The sequence below is a fragment of the Acomys minous genome, assembly GCF_964271855.1.
Source record: "Acomys minous genome assembly, chromosome: 12".
Lineage (NCBI taxonomy): Eukaryota > Metazoa > Chordata > Mammalia > Rodentia > Muridae > Acomys > Acomys minous.
In genome coordinates this window covers 39227346-39239872 of record NC_140493.1, presented here as the reverse complement: position 1 = coordinate 39239872, position 12527 = coordinate 39227346, and the positions used below count along the sequence as shown (strand labels likewise).

The following is a 12527-nucleotide window of genomic DNA, read 5'->3' as shown; positions in this document are numbered from 1 at the left end:
ATACTTTAAACGCTAGATTATATACTTAGTAGTTGAAATATTTTAGTCCAGTTGTTACTTTAAATATTTTTAAAAAGTCAAATAAATATATCCTTAGTGAAGTAGGTAATAGCTGCCTTATTTTATGAATAGGGACTATAATGGACAGATGAATGATTTTCCAGTCTCTTAAAGGAAGATGGCCTTACTCAGAACTAAGAATAGCATTCTTGTGTGAAAGATACAGCACACCTTCTTGAAAAAACTAGGGGAAAACTCTGCAGCAGACAAGCCCTTTTGGGTCACATTCACAGACTGTCAACAAGTCAGTTTCAAGATAAACCTGGTTCATGTCACTCAGTGTGGCACCCCCACCTCACAGCAGGAATGTGCAAACTGCGCTGTTACTTCTCCTCCTCCAATGTCGGATCAGAGCTTTCCAGCAGGAGCTCGTCTAACCTGGATTCTTTAGTCCTCAGTGCAGTAAGTTCCACTCTCTGACTTGAACAAAAGCAGGTAGAATGGTAGTTTCTTACTTTTCAGCTTTTGTTAGCGTTTGCAAAGGGGTGGTTCTCCTTCCTTTTCTCTGGGAAGGCTGGTGGCCACCAGCCCGCCACCAAGGCAAGGGCAGCAGATGCGATGCGGGGCCTGGAAGGCGGTAAGCACCAGGAACCACTTCAGGAGCTAGTTCAACTTTAATCAGGGAGAACAAAGGCTATATAGCCCTTGGGGAGTGGGGAGGGGGCTTTCGGCATAGGTGTTCATAATTGGTTGAAACCAGGCACTATAAGGATGCTTTTTCTGCATTTGGCAGCATGCTCCTTTCATATGCATGGGAGCACAGTATCTAATTATCCTATAGGCGCAGGGAGTGGAGAGTTAGGTGGAGCTGTGTCTAGGGCCATATATCAAATGTGGTTAGGGGCATCTGTGTCTAAAGACACTCTCCAGATGGAGTGAGGCAGAGAGCTGGAGGGCCTGCTGAACAGGGAGTCTCACGCCTAGTGCGGAGTCAGAATGGCTATCCAGACTGCAGCCTCAAACAGGATCCTTCCAACACGAAGAGATCCTCCGAAGTTAGCATCTCTTTGCTCATGGCTTTTAGATGCCTTCTCTTTTGTCATATCCAGTTCTGTCTTTCTAGTCACTTTAATACTGGACTTCTTTTGGTTTTGACATTTTTCTTGAGACTTATCTTTTAGTTAATTACTCTAACTGCCAGTAATATTTAAAAACCATTTACATGGGTATACATTTGTGTTGTCAGATTCCTAATTTAATTTTTTTTTTTTTTTTGAGAGAGAGTTTCTCTGTGTAGCCTTGGCTGTCCTGGACTTGCTTTATAAACCAGGCTGGCCTCAAACTCACAGAGATCTGCCTGCCTCTGCCTCCTGAGTGCTGGGATTACAGGCATGTGCCACTGCACCCAGCTTAATTTAGTACTTTTAAAGAACTAGGCTATTTACATGTTTACATTTTAAAGGTGAAAATGCCTTAGGTCACTGTACCTTTCTGCATGTCTGTTTGTCTGCCTTTCTTGTTTAAGTGTAGTGGATATCTTTTTGTTTTAAATGGATCCCATTATTCCTTGCATATTGTTTTAAGTAATTTATGACCTTACTGGACTTGTAATTTTTACTTTGAATACAAACATGTGAAGGTAAATATTTCCAGCTAGCTAAAGAGAGCTCTGACTCTGAGGTGAAAATAGTGAAACTAAACAGAGCAGAGTCCTGAGAAGTCTCAAGGACTATATATGATTCTTAGTGCATATATTTTTGCTTTTTTAAAAATATGTTTTTATTTCATTGGTGTTTTGCTGCATGTGTGAAGGTGTCAGACCTTGGAGTAACAGACAGTTGTGAGCTGCGTGTGGCACTGGGAATTGAACTCAGGTCCCTTTGGAAAAGCAGTCAGTGCTCTTCACTGCTGAGCCATCTCTCCAGCCCACAGTTTTGCTATTTGAAAGCAGTTTTATTTATTTGATGCTAAATAAAACCTAACACAAACCTAACACACTATAGCATCTTCTAAAATATTTTTATTTGACCCATATTTGATGTAAAAATATTATTTTTATTCATACACAACTTTACAAAAATAACATCTTTTGTGGCCAAGTAGGCCATTATACTATTATCTCTTAATCATTTAACTTGAAATATAAAACAACCAAAAAGAAAAAAGGCTTGGGGACTCAGTACAGCTATGACTGTCTAATTTATAGACATTTAAAGAACATTTAACATTTTTATTAATAAGCATAGAATCCAGTAACTTTAACATTTTTCTAATATTTATTCCTATTTTATGAAAATGGATGTTTTTCCTTCATGTATGTTTTGCATCATGTGTTTATCTTGTGCCTGGGGAGGCCAGAGGAGGCGTTGGATCCCCTGGAGCAGGAGGACAGATATTTGTGAGTTTCCATGCGGTTCTCTAGAAGAGCAGTGCCTTTAACCACCAACCTGTTGTGTTATATTACCCATATGGTCTAATAATGCTTATTATCTGGCCTATAATTTTTTTTTCGAGACAGGGTTTCTCTGTGTAGCCTTGGCTGTCCTGGACTCACTTTGTAGACCAGGCTGGCCTCGAACTCACAGCGATCCACCTGCCTCTGCCTCCCAAGTGCTGGGATTAAAGGCGTGCGCCACCACGCCCGGCTTGGCCTATAATTATTAATATGGCATAATAACCTGCTATCAATCAATCCAAACACAGACACCTGTTATATTTTAAAATAACCTTAGTTAACCTGGGACAAGGCAGACATTAATCCTCTAAACTACCTCCCATAGTGGGGCAGGCATGAGATACCTGCTCCAATCCCATGCCATCTGGCTCTAATAATGACTATCAAGCTACCTCCCATCCATAATCCTATATACTTGCTAATGTTCTTCATCTGGGCCAAATCTCCATCCATGCCGGCCATGTGCTTCTCTTCCATCTAACCCATGGCAGCCTTCTTCTCCTCCCTTCTCCTTCAGTCTCTCTTCTTCTCAAGATTCTCTGCCTCTCCAAACCCTGGGAACCTTAGCCACACCTATCTCCTTTTTGTCCTGCCCAGGTGCGATGGCTTTTTATTAAATAGCATCAAAATACATCAGACCAACCCTCAACAATTCCCCATTTTTATATACATTAAGAACAATTATGAAAAATTACAAAAACTAATAGTAAGACTTACAGACATAATGTCTAATCAAAGGATATTTGGCAACCTTGAAGAGATATTATCTATTTTTGTGAGTCTAAAGTTTTGAATGTAAATCATTCTCTATCAAAGGTCAAATCTATTAACCTAAAATATCTATCTGGACCTAAAAATATCTTCTTAACTCTTAAACAACTAAGCTTAATTTTAAAACTATCTGGTCTTCAACCCTATCAGAGACTTGAGGAGGAATAAAGTTAACTACCTGAGTAAACAGGAAGTGCTGGTTGACAGCTTCCAAAATGAAAAAATAACAGATTTAGTTTACTGCCTGACTGGTCACCCAGTTAGAGCATCATCTTCAGCCTTCTGGTCCAGTATATCTGACAAATATTTGTGAGGCAGGAACTGTTGAGGACTTGCTTACCTTGTCTTGGCAGACTTTTACCATCAACTCTACCTGCATCTAAGCTTGCCCATTTTTAGGCAGACTTTTCTGTGGCAGAAACAAGGACATTTTTGTCTAGTAGCTGGTTTGCCACACTTGAAGCCATCTCCACAAGGGGGTTCTTCAATGCTTATCATCTTCTTTGTGACAGGATGGGTACTCCCAGGAGTTAACCTGTCTTATTGTCACATAATCCTTAAAATAGCAGAAACATTTTAAATGCCATATTATTCAGGTCTCTGAGGTTTGTGAAGACCTTATCTGATCTTAACAGAACCTTAACAGAATCATATCTGTTAAACCTAGGATGTATATTCCTATACTTGACATGATGATTGACTTGTATTACTTAATTATCCTAAACAGCTTACAGTAGCACTATCATAGTATTGGCAGTAAACCATGTATTAATTGAGCTGCATGTGTACAATGCCTCACACTAGAGCAGAAATACCATGTGTGAAGAATAACATCAAATTTGAATTGTATTTCAATGTGTAAAAATTAAACTTATTTTGTATCAATATACAAAATTTTATGTCAATGAATTAAAATTAACCTTATTTATGAGTAGTAAGTCCTTGAGGAGTAGATTCAATAATCTACTTTTTGTCCTATCATCCCTATATATTTCTCCCATCTTTCCATCCAAAATCTACTCACTTTTCCGGGGGAAAAAACCTTACCTTTTAATATTTTGAAATTATATTAGATTATTATAGTTTTTTTTACAGAGCAGAAGTCATAATTCTAAGTACAAATTGTATTTGCTCTTGTTGCAAGAACTATGCTGTTTTCACTTGAATTTCACCACAAAAATAGTCCTTGGAATGTGTTTTCCTCCTTTGGTTTCACTCTTAGTTTATAAATTAGATATACACTATTCATATATAAAACTTACTTATTACTAGTGAGATTTAGGCATTAGCAAATTTTTGTTGAATGTTTACTGCTATATTTTAATAAAGTAGTGCTTTAGTTGGAGAATATTTTTATATTCTTTTAAAAAAACATTTATTTATTTTTATGTATACAATGTTCTGCCTGCTTCTATGCCTGCATGCCAGAAGAGGCCACCAGATCACGTTGTATATGGTTGTGAGCCACCATGTGGTTGCTGGGAATTGAACTCAGGACCTTTGGAAGAACAGCCAGTGCTCTTAACCTCTGAGCCATCTCTCCAGCTCCCATATTTTCATATTCTGATGGCTAAAGTGACTTTCATCTATATGGGCTTACTACAAGTAATCTATAAAGCAAAGCACAGAGTTTTCAATAGTTGTTCTGTAAATGAGCATTCAAGGAAGTGCAATGCACACATACACACTAAAGATTTTTAATTTTTTTATGTGCATGATTGTTTTTGCCTGTTTGTATGTGTGTGGGCTCACTACTTGCATGCCTTGTGCCCACAGAAGCTAGCAGAGGGCATCAGACCCTATAGAATTGGAGTTACAGATGGTTGTGAGCCACCATGGGGGTGTTAGAATTGAACCTGGGTCCTTTGGGAGAGCACAGTTCTCTTTTGATCACTGAGCCATCTCTTCAGACACGTCCTCTAACCTTTCTTGAGGCAGGGGCTCATGTATCCTGGGCTCCTTCTGTGAACAGGGATGACCTTGAACTTACAACTCACTTCTATTTCCGGAGTGCTGGGATTACAGGTGTGTGCCACCATGCCTGTCTGGGAAACCAATTCAGGATTTTGATGCATGCTGGGCAAGCATTCTGCCAACTGAGCTACATCTCTAGCCCTTACAGACATTAAAAAGTAAGTTTTACACATTGCTGGGACCTTAATATGTTCTTTGTTAAGCCTAGAGATATAGTGGAAAGCCAAACACATTCTTTCTGACCATAAAAGAACTTGTATAAGAGCTCCCAATATTTTTATACTGTGATGAAACAAATTTTGTTTTCATTGAGTCCTTCTATAGATACATGTATTTGTAATTATTTCAATGAGTTCTGAATCATGAGTTGACTTAGAAGCATCTTCTCAGAGGAGCCAGGATGCAGATGAGCCATGGAAACTGGCGTGACTAGAGCCACCCGAGAGAATATGGGTGCTTTTGGAGGCTCTGAGAAGCAAATCCAAAACAATGTCCTAAGACACACCTGAGCACACCTGCTGGGGAATGGGGTCCTGCCACCTCTGAAAACAATGTCCTAAGACACCCCTGAGCACACCTGCTGGGGAATGGGGTCCTGCCACCTCTGAAAACAATGTCCTAAGACACCCCTGAGCACACCTGCTGGGGGATGGGGTCCTGCCACCTCTGAAAACAATGTCCCAAGACACACCTGAGCACACCTGCTGGGGGATGGGGTCCTGCCACCTCTGAAAACAATGTCCTAAGACACACCTGAGCACACCTGCTGGGGGATGGGGTCCTGCCACCTCTGAAAACAATGTCCCAAGACACACCTGAGCACACCTGCTGGGGGATGGGGTCCTGCCACCTCTGAAAACAATGTCCCAAGACACACCTGAGCACACCTGCTGGGGGATGGGGTCCTGCCACCTCTGAAAACAATGTCCCAAGACACACCTGAGCACACTTGCTGGGGGATGGGGTCCTGCCACCTCTGAAGAACTTTATGTAACCTTTTTTTTTTGCCTTAAAAATAAAAAGAAAGCATGCTTGCAGTTTGAGCTAGGCATGTCCTGCAGTCCAGGCACTCAGAGTGAAGTCAGGATGGTGGCTCAGGCAGAGGAATGTTATGTCTGAGGCCAATTTGGGCTTCTATAGCAAGACCCTGCATCAACAAACAAAACACTCAGCTTATTTAGTTGATCCTATCTCAGAACTAACACTAGCATAAAAATAAACTATTATTTGTTTGCAATTTTAATTCCTTAAAACTATTATTTGTTATATTTTATAGGAAAACAATATCAAACCATTAAGGAAAATATATAAATATCATATACATTCTACCTGTAACATATGAAAGGCCCATTTAAAAATATTTTCATTTAGTCCTTGTCCAAAAGTATACATATTCCTCCTAATTATTATAATTAATATAATGCAAATTTATTTATATAATAAAATAGATACTATTTAGATAAATTCTTTCCATGTTCTTTGTTGTTACTTTTTAGTTTTTGGAGGGCAAGGGTTTCAAGACACAGTTTTTATGTGTTGTCCTGGAACTCAGTCTGTAGTCCAGGATGGCCTGGAAGTCAGAGATCCACCTGCCTCTGCCTCCTGAGTGCTGGGATCAAAAGTATGCACCACTACTGCCACCTGGCTGTTGTTATCTCTTTCAATGGCAGTGCAACAAAGGACTTTTTATCAGCTTTTAAAACCTATTTCTCTGGGGCTGGAGAGAGATGGCCTCAGAGGTTAAGAGCACTGGCCCATACAGTGGCTCACAGCCGTCTGTAACTCCTGTTCCTGGGGATCTGGTGCCCTCTTCTGACTTCCATAAGGACTAGGCACACACAGACACACATGCAGGCAAAACATATAATAAAAACGAATAAAGAAAAAAACATTTTTCTATGGACCCATGAACTTTCCAAAAGTAATTATAATACAGTGCTTAATCATTTAGATACTTTTTACTATGTTTTAGGACCCAGTGTTGTAGGCCCAGTACAGCTGGCCTCTAACTACTTTTATAGTAAATAGTACAAGGCCTGAGGTTGATCTGGAGCCACTTTTAATCGGACTCCAGAGGAGGAGGTGTTTGTCACCTGCAATGACTTCTCTACAGCAGCTTTCCTGTGTTTGTGTTATTGCCTTTAGTGTGTGTGTGTGTGTGTGTGTGTGTGTGTGTGTGTGTGTCTGTGTATGCTGGGACTTCAGGTAGGCCACCCCATGCTCACCCAGCTTTAGGGGTTTCCAGAGATCTGAGCTCTGGCCTTCATGTTCCTGTGGCAGGTGCTTTATCACTGAGTCATCTCTTCACCCTTATATCTATGTTTATTTCATTGAGATAGGGTCACCATGTAGGTAACCCAGGCTGGCCGCAAGCCGTGTAGCAGAGGATGACACTGAACCTCTTATTCTCCTCTCAAGTGCTGGGATTACAAGCACACACCCAGCTCCATAGTAGTAATTTTTACTCCTGCTTTTTAATTCAATTAAGTTACTTTTAAAAAGAAAATTTTATAATATGAAAATGCTATCTTTTATTCTCCCAGATTTTTTGAGAGAGGGGAAGACAACTAAACTCTTTCTGCATATGAGCTGTGAAGAAAACACTTCTTGTTTGCCTTTGAGGTGGGTGATCCCTGTTTCCCTGAGAAGGCTTCTCTGTGGCTGTGCTTTATGTGGTTCCTGCTAATTTCCTGTTATTGGTCAGAGCTATTCCAAGTAATGTCTGAAGGCCACTTTCCCTCGCTGCCTTGCTAGTGGCTGAGCGGAGGCAGACTGTCTTGGTCAACTGGCATCCCTAGTGCAGGACACAGTACACAGCACATGGTTGACATTCCAATGTTGTTGAATGAAGTTTTTGAAGAAGCTTGGTTTTATAGGTGAAAACGGTTAGTTGAGTATCTTTTCCAGAGAACAACTCTAAATCCCATGGTTTTATGTTGTCCCACACAGCCTCTGTGAATTAATTAATCTATGTCTGACCTTCTTCTTCCATGAAATGGGTCAGTTGTCCTAAAATTATTGTTTCCTAGAAAATTTTTTTGAGACAAGGTTTCTTTGTGTAGCCTTAGCTGACCTGGACTTGCTTTGTAGACCAGGCTGACCTTGAACTCACAGAGATTAGCCTGCCTCTGCATCTCGAGTGCTGGGATTAAAGGTGTGCATCACCATGCCTGGCAGGAAATTACAACTTTAAGAGCCTTGAAGATTATTTTATACACACACACATACACACACACACACACACACATACACACACACACACACACACACACACACACACACACACATTGTGCACATGCACAAGTGCAAACCAGAGGATAATCTCGGCTCTCATTTCTCAGGTGGTGTCCACTGTGGTTTTTTTAGGCAGGACCTTTCATTGGCCTGGAACTTGCCAAGTACCCAAGGCAGGACAGGGAACTCCAGTGATCTGTTTGTCCCTACTCCCCCTTGCTGGAATTAGAAGTGCCCTACCATGTCCATGTCTGGCTCTGTTGTTGTTGTGGTTATTGCATATTGAACTCAGTTCTTGTTCTTGCTCAGAAGACACTTAACTGTCTCCAACACTGCCTTTTTGTTCTTTGATCTGTTTTTAGACTAAATACATGTACAGAATTGAGCCATTTGGCCAAATCCTGAAGCTTTGGGGGATGTTTGGATTCTCATATTTTCTTAAGAGGCTTATGGGGCTGGAGAGATGGCTCAGTGGCTAAGAGCATGGGCTGCTCTTCCAGAGGTCCTGAGTTCAATTCCCAGCAACCACATGGTGGCTCACAACCATCTATAATGTGATCTGATGCCCTCTTCTGGTGTGCAGGTGTACATGCAGGCAGAACACTGTATACATAATAAATAAATAAATAACTTAAAAAAGAAAAAACTCTCTTATTTACTTTTCTATTGTGACAAAACACCATGACTATAGGCAACTTATAAAAGAAAGCATTTAATTTATAAGTTTGTGCCAGCAGGCTGAGTTGAATCTTTATTTAGTTCCAGAGGGTGAGGGTCCATGACCATGGTGGTGGCAGTGGTGGGGCATGACAGCAAGTGGGCCAGGCGTGGTGCAGGAACAGTAGCTGAGAGCTTACATCAGATCTGAAATTATGAGGCAGAGTGCTAACTAGGAACGGTGTGGGATTTTTCCCCTTTTGTTTTTGAAATTATAATATATTTACATCATTTCTCCCCTCTCTATACTCCCTCCAAACCTGCTCTCTTTTAAATTCTTGGTCTTTTTAAGTTATTGCTACATGTTGCTAAGTATATAAGTAAATATATTCCCACACATAACCTTCTCAGTCTGAATAATGCTATTTGGTATCAGAGAACCAACTGATCTGCTCTCCCCTGGAGAAATCTTTCCCCCGCTCTCAGCATTCCTTAGCTGCTACAGTTCTTTATGCAGGGTTGAGGCCTTGTGAGCGCTCCTTGTTAGAGATCTTTGAAGAGAACCCACAACTACCTCTTTACTAAATCAACACGATCTCCAACTGTATTCTAAACGTTTGTCCTTCTACCCACAGATTGAGGATGGTCCTCATTCCTTATCAAGCCTGGGCTTTGGAATCCTCAAAGCCCACCGTAGTAGCACACCTCCTCTACCAAGGCTGCACCCAAAGCTAGCCAAACAGTTCCATCAACTGAGGACATAGGAGCCTATTTTCTCTCAAACCACCACAAGAACAATTTAAATACTATCCAGATTCCAGTTTTGTTAGCAAAACAAAGAGAAGGTGAAGGGAAGTTGTAGCGAGCAGCTTTGGAGGAGGGAAGAGTCTCAAAGGCCAGCATAGCTAAATACAAAAGTCCCAGATATGGAGCAGTCTGAGTGTCTTGAGGTAAGTAGGTTGCTTTTTGTCTTTTAAACCACAGCCTTAGAAAAATTGTGGTGGGGGCAGTTTCCGTATGTAGCCCAGCCTGGCCTTGTGGTCACCATGCTGACCTCGAGCTGGTGATTCTCTGACCTCAGCTTCCTTAGTGCTAGCTTGACACGTTTGTCATGCTGTGCTAAATCCTTCCCTGTGTAGTCCTGGCTGTCCTGGACTCACATTGAAGACCAGGCTGGCCTCGAACTCACAGAGATCCATCTGCCTCTGCTTCCTTGAGTGCTGGGATTAAAGGAGTGCACCACTACACCTGGCTAAATCCTTTTTAATACTTTTTAAAGATTTATTTTTATGTGTATGTGTCTACATTAGTATATGCTATGACTGGGGTGGGAGAGTATCTGTGGAGGCCAGAGAGGATGTCAGATGCCCTGGAGGTGAAGTTACAGGTTGTTGTGAGCCACCTGACATTGGTGTTGGGAACCAAACTTAGGTCCTCTACACTCTTAACTGCTAGGCCAGTTCTCCTGCCTTTCTTCTTTTTTAAAAAAGGACTGTCAAGCCAGGCGCGGTTCAGTCCCATGTGGTGGAAGGAGAAAGCAAATTCCTGCAGAGTATCTTCTGATATACACTAAGTGGAAAAATAAAGTAAAATTTGTTTACATCTGACTAGATTTTCACTTAACCAATTAGAATTAGGGAGCTGGTAGGAAAAGAAGTAAAAGCAATAATTTGATGGCCTATTTTTATTTATATGCTATATAAGATAAAAAAAAAAAAAAGAAGTCAGCACAGAGAGCTTAATCTTTTCTGAAGCATGAGAAAGATAAAGGGGCCTGGGCTGCTCAGTCTGTCTTCTGCGACTAAGACTGCACTTTGCTCTAGCCCTAGCATCCCAGGCTCTGCTTCTCCCGTCCTGTACTGGGGATTGCCCAGGCTGGCCTTAAACGTTTGGCCAGAAAACGACACCGAATTCACTCTAGATTGGTTTCAGATCACATGGTGCAGTTGTGGCATAGTGAGATGATTTGGATGAAACTGATGGATTGTTTTGGTTTTTTAAGTTGTAAGACACAGGTTCCCAAACATCTCTTAGAGCCCTAAAGGAGAAGTGGCATCCTGGGATCCTAGACTCCCGTCAGGGAGTAGTGCAGCCTCTAGCTCCCTCTATCAGCCAGCTACTCTATAGCTCCCTTCATTTAAAAATGCACTCGTTGTCATATGTGCTTTTTACATGGTGATGGGCTTCATAAAGACATTTTTGTATACGCATATCAAGGTAGACCACATTCACCCCTCCTGTTATTTTTCCCTCCCACCTGCTGTTATTCCTACCCATTCAGTTAGTTTTGCTCCTATTCCATGTCCTATGCAAACATAAGCTTTTATGTGTCTGTATAAAACCTGGGATTCATAAAAGAGATAAAACATAGGATATTTGTCTTTCTGAGATTAATTTGTCTCAGTATCGTCATCTTCAGTTGCGTACATTCATAAACATAATTTGACTTATATTTTGGCTTCTCTGAGTAATTTGTTTGAAGAAAGGGCCCCCTTTTTTTCTTTTTCTTTTCTTCCTTTTTACTTTTATTGAATATCTATAATTTACACGTCATGCACAAAAATCCATCTCCTTCCCCCAGTAAAATAAAATGGACAAACAAAAAATCTTGTCACAGAGGGGCATGGTGGTACACGCCTTTAATCCCAGCACTCAGGAGGCAGAGGCTGTCGGAGTGCTGTTAGTTTAAGGCCAGCCTGGTCTACAAAGTGAGTCCCGGAGAGGCAAGAGAGAACCCAGAGAACACAGAAACCCAGTCTCGGGAAAAAAAAAATCTTGTCACAGAAGCTGTAGTTTATTACACAATGTAGCCTTTTGTCCACATATGTTTACTTTCAAATGTTCATTGCTATGAGTCATGGGTCTGGTTTGAGGCCTACACTATTGTCACCTGATCCTCACTGAGACTGCTGTTGGATATCTCATTGTTTCTGTGTGTCAAGGAGATTTTTAATCTTTGAATCTACAGATCTGGCCCCTTCATGTGTTCCAGCAGTCATACATGGGGTAGATGTTGGGGTGAGGTCCACTCAGAGTCCTGGATCAGGGCCCACTCCCTTGTCCTCAGGGCAGGGATGGCTCTCCTGCTCCTGTGTCCTCAGGGCAGGGATGGCTCTCCTGCTCCCGTGTCCTCAGGGCAGGGGCTGCTCTCCTTCTCCTGTGTCCTCAGGGCAGGGATGGCTCTCCTGCTCCTGTGTCCTCAGGGCAGGGCCTGCTCTCCTGCTCCCATGTCATCAGGAGGGCCCCCTTTTTGAAAACACAATTTTGAAAACTACTTTGAAGTAGTTTTGGAAAATAAACCTGTCTTTGATTTTTAGCTGTTAGTATACCCCCATTAAAGACAACCTCTTTCAGATCCAGAAGAATAAAGTCAAAAGATCGCTTACTTTCCCACCCTTCCGCACTGTCCTCACTGTTAATGCATTGCTTTTCCACT

The 12527-nt window shown here is 41.4% G+C and overlaps 1 protein-coding gene across 3 annotated transcripts in view; it reads left to right on the top strand.

The window, feature by feature from the left end:
• ZHX1 (zinc fingers and homeoboxes 1) overlaps positions 1-12527 on the top strand; it is a 44225-nt gene that overhangs the window by 13301 nt on the left and 18397 nt on the right. For 2 of the 3 annotated variants that reach the window (XR_014773297.1, XM_084750995.1), the window contains exon 3: positions 7744-7822. The exons of the other annotated variant lie outside the window; for it this stretch is intronic. The gene's annotated coding sequence lies outside the window, so the exon portion shown is untranslated. The remainder of the gene's footprint in view (positions 1-7743; positions 7823-12527) is intronic. 3 annotated transcript variants of the gene reach the window in all.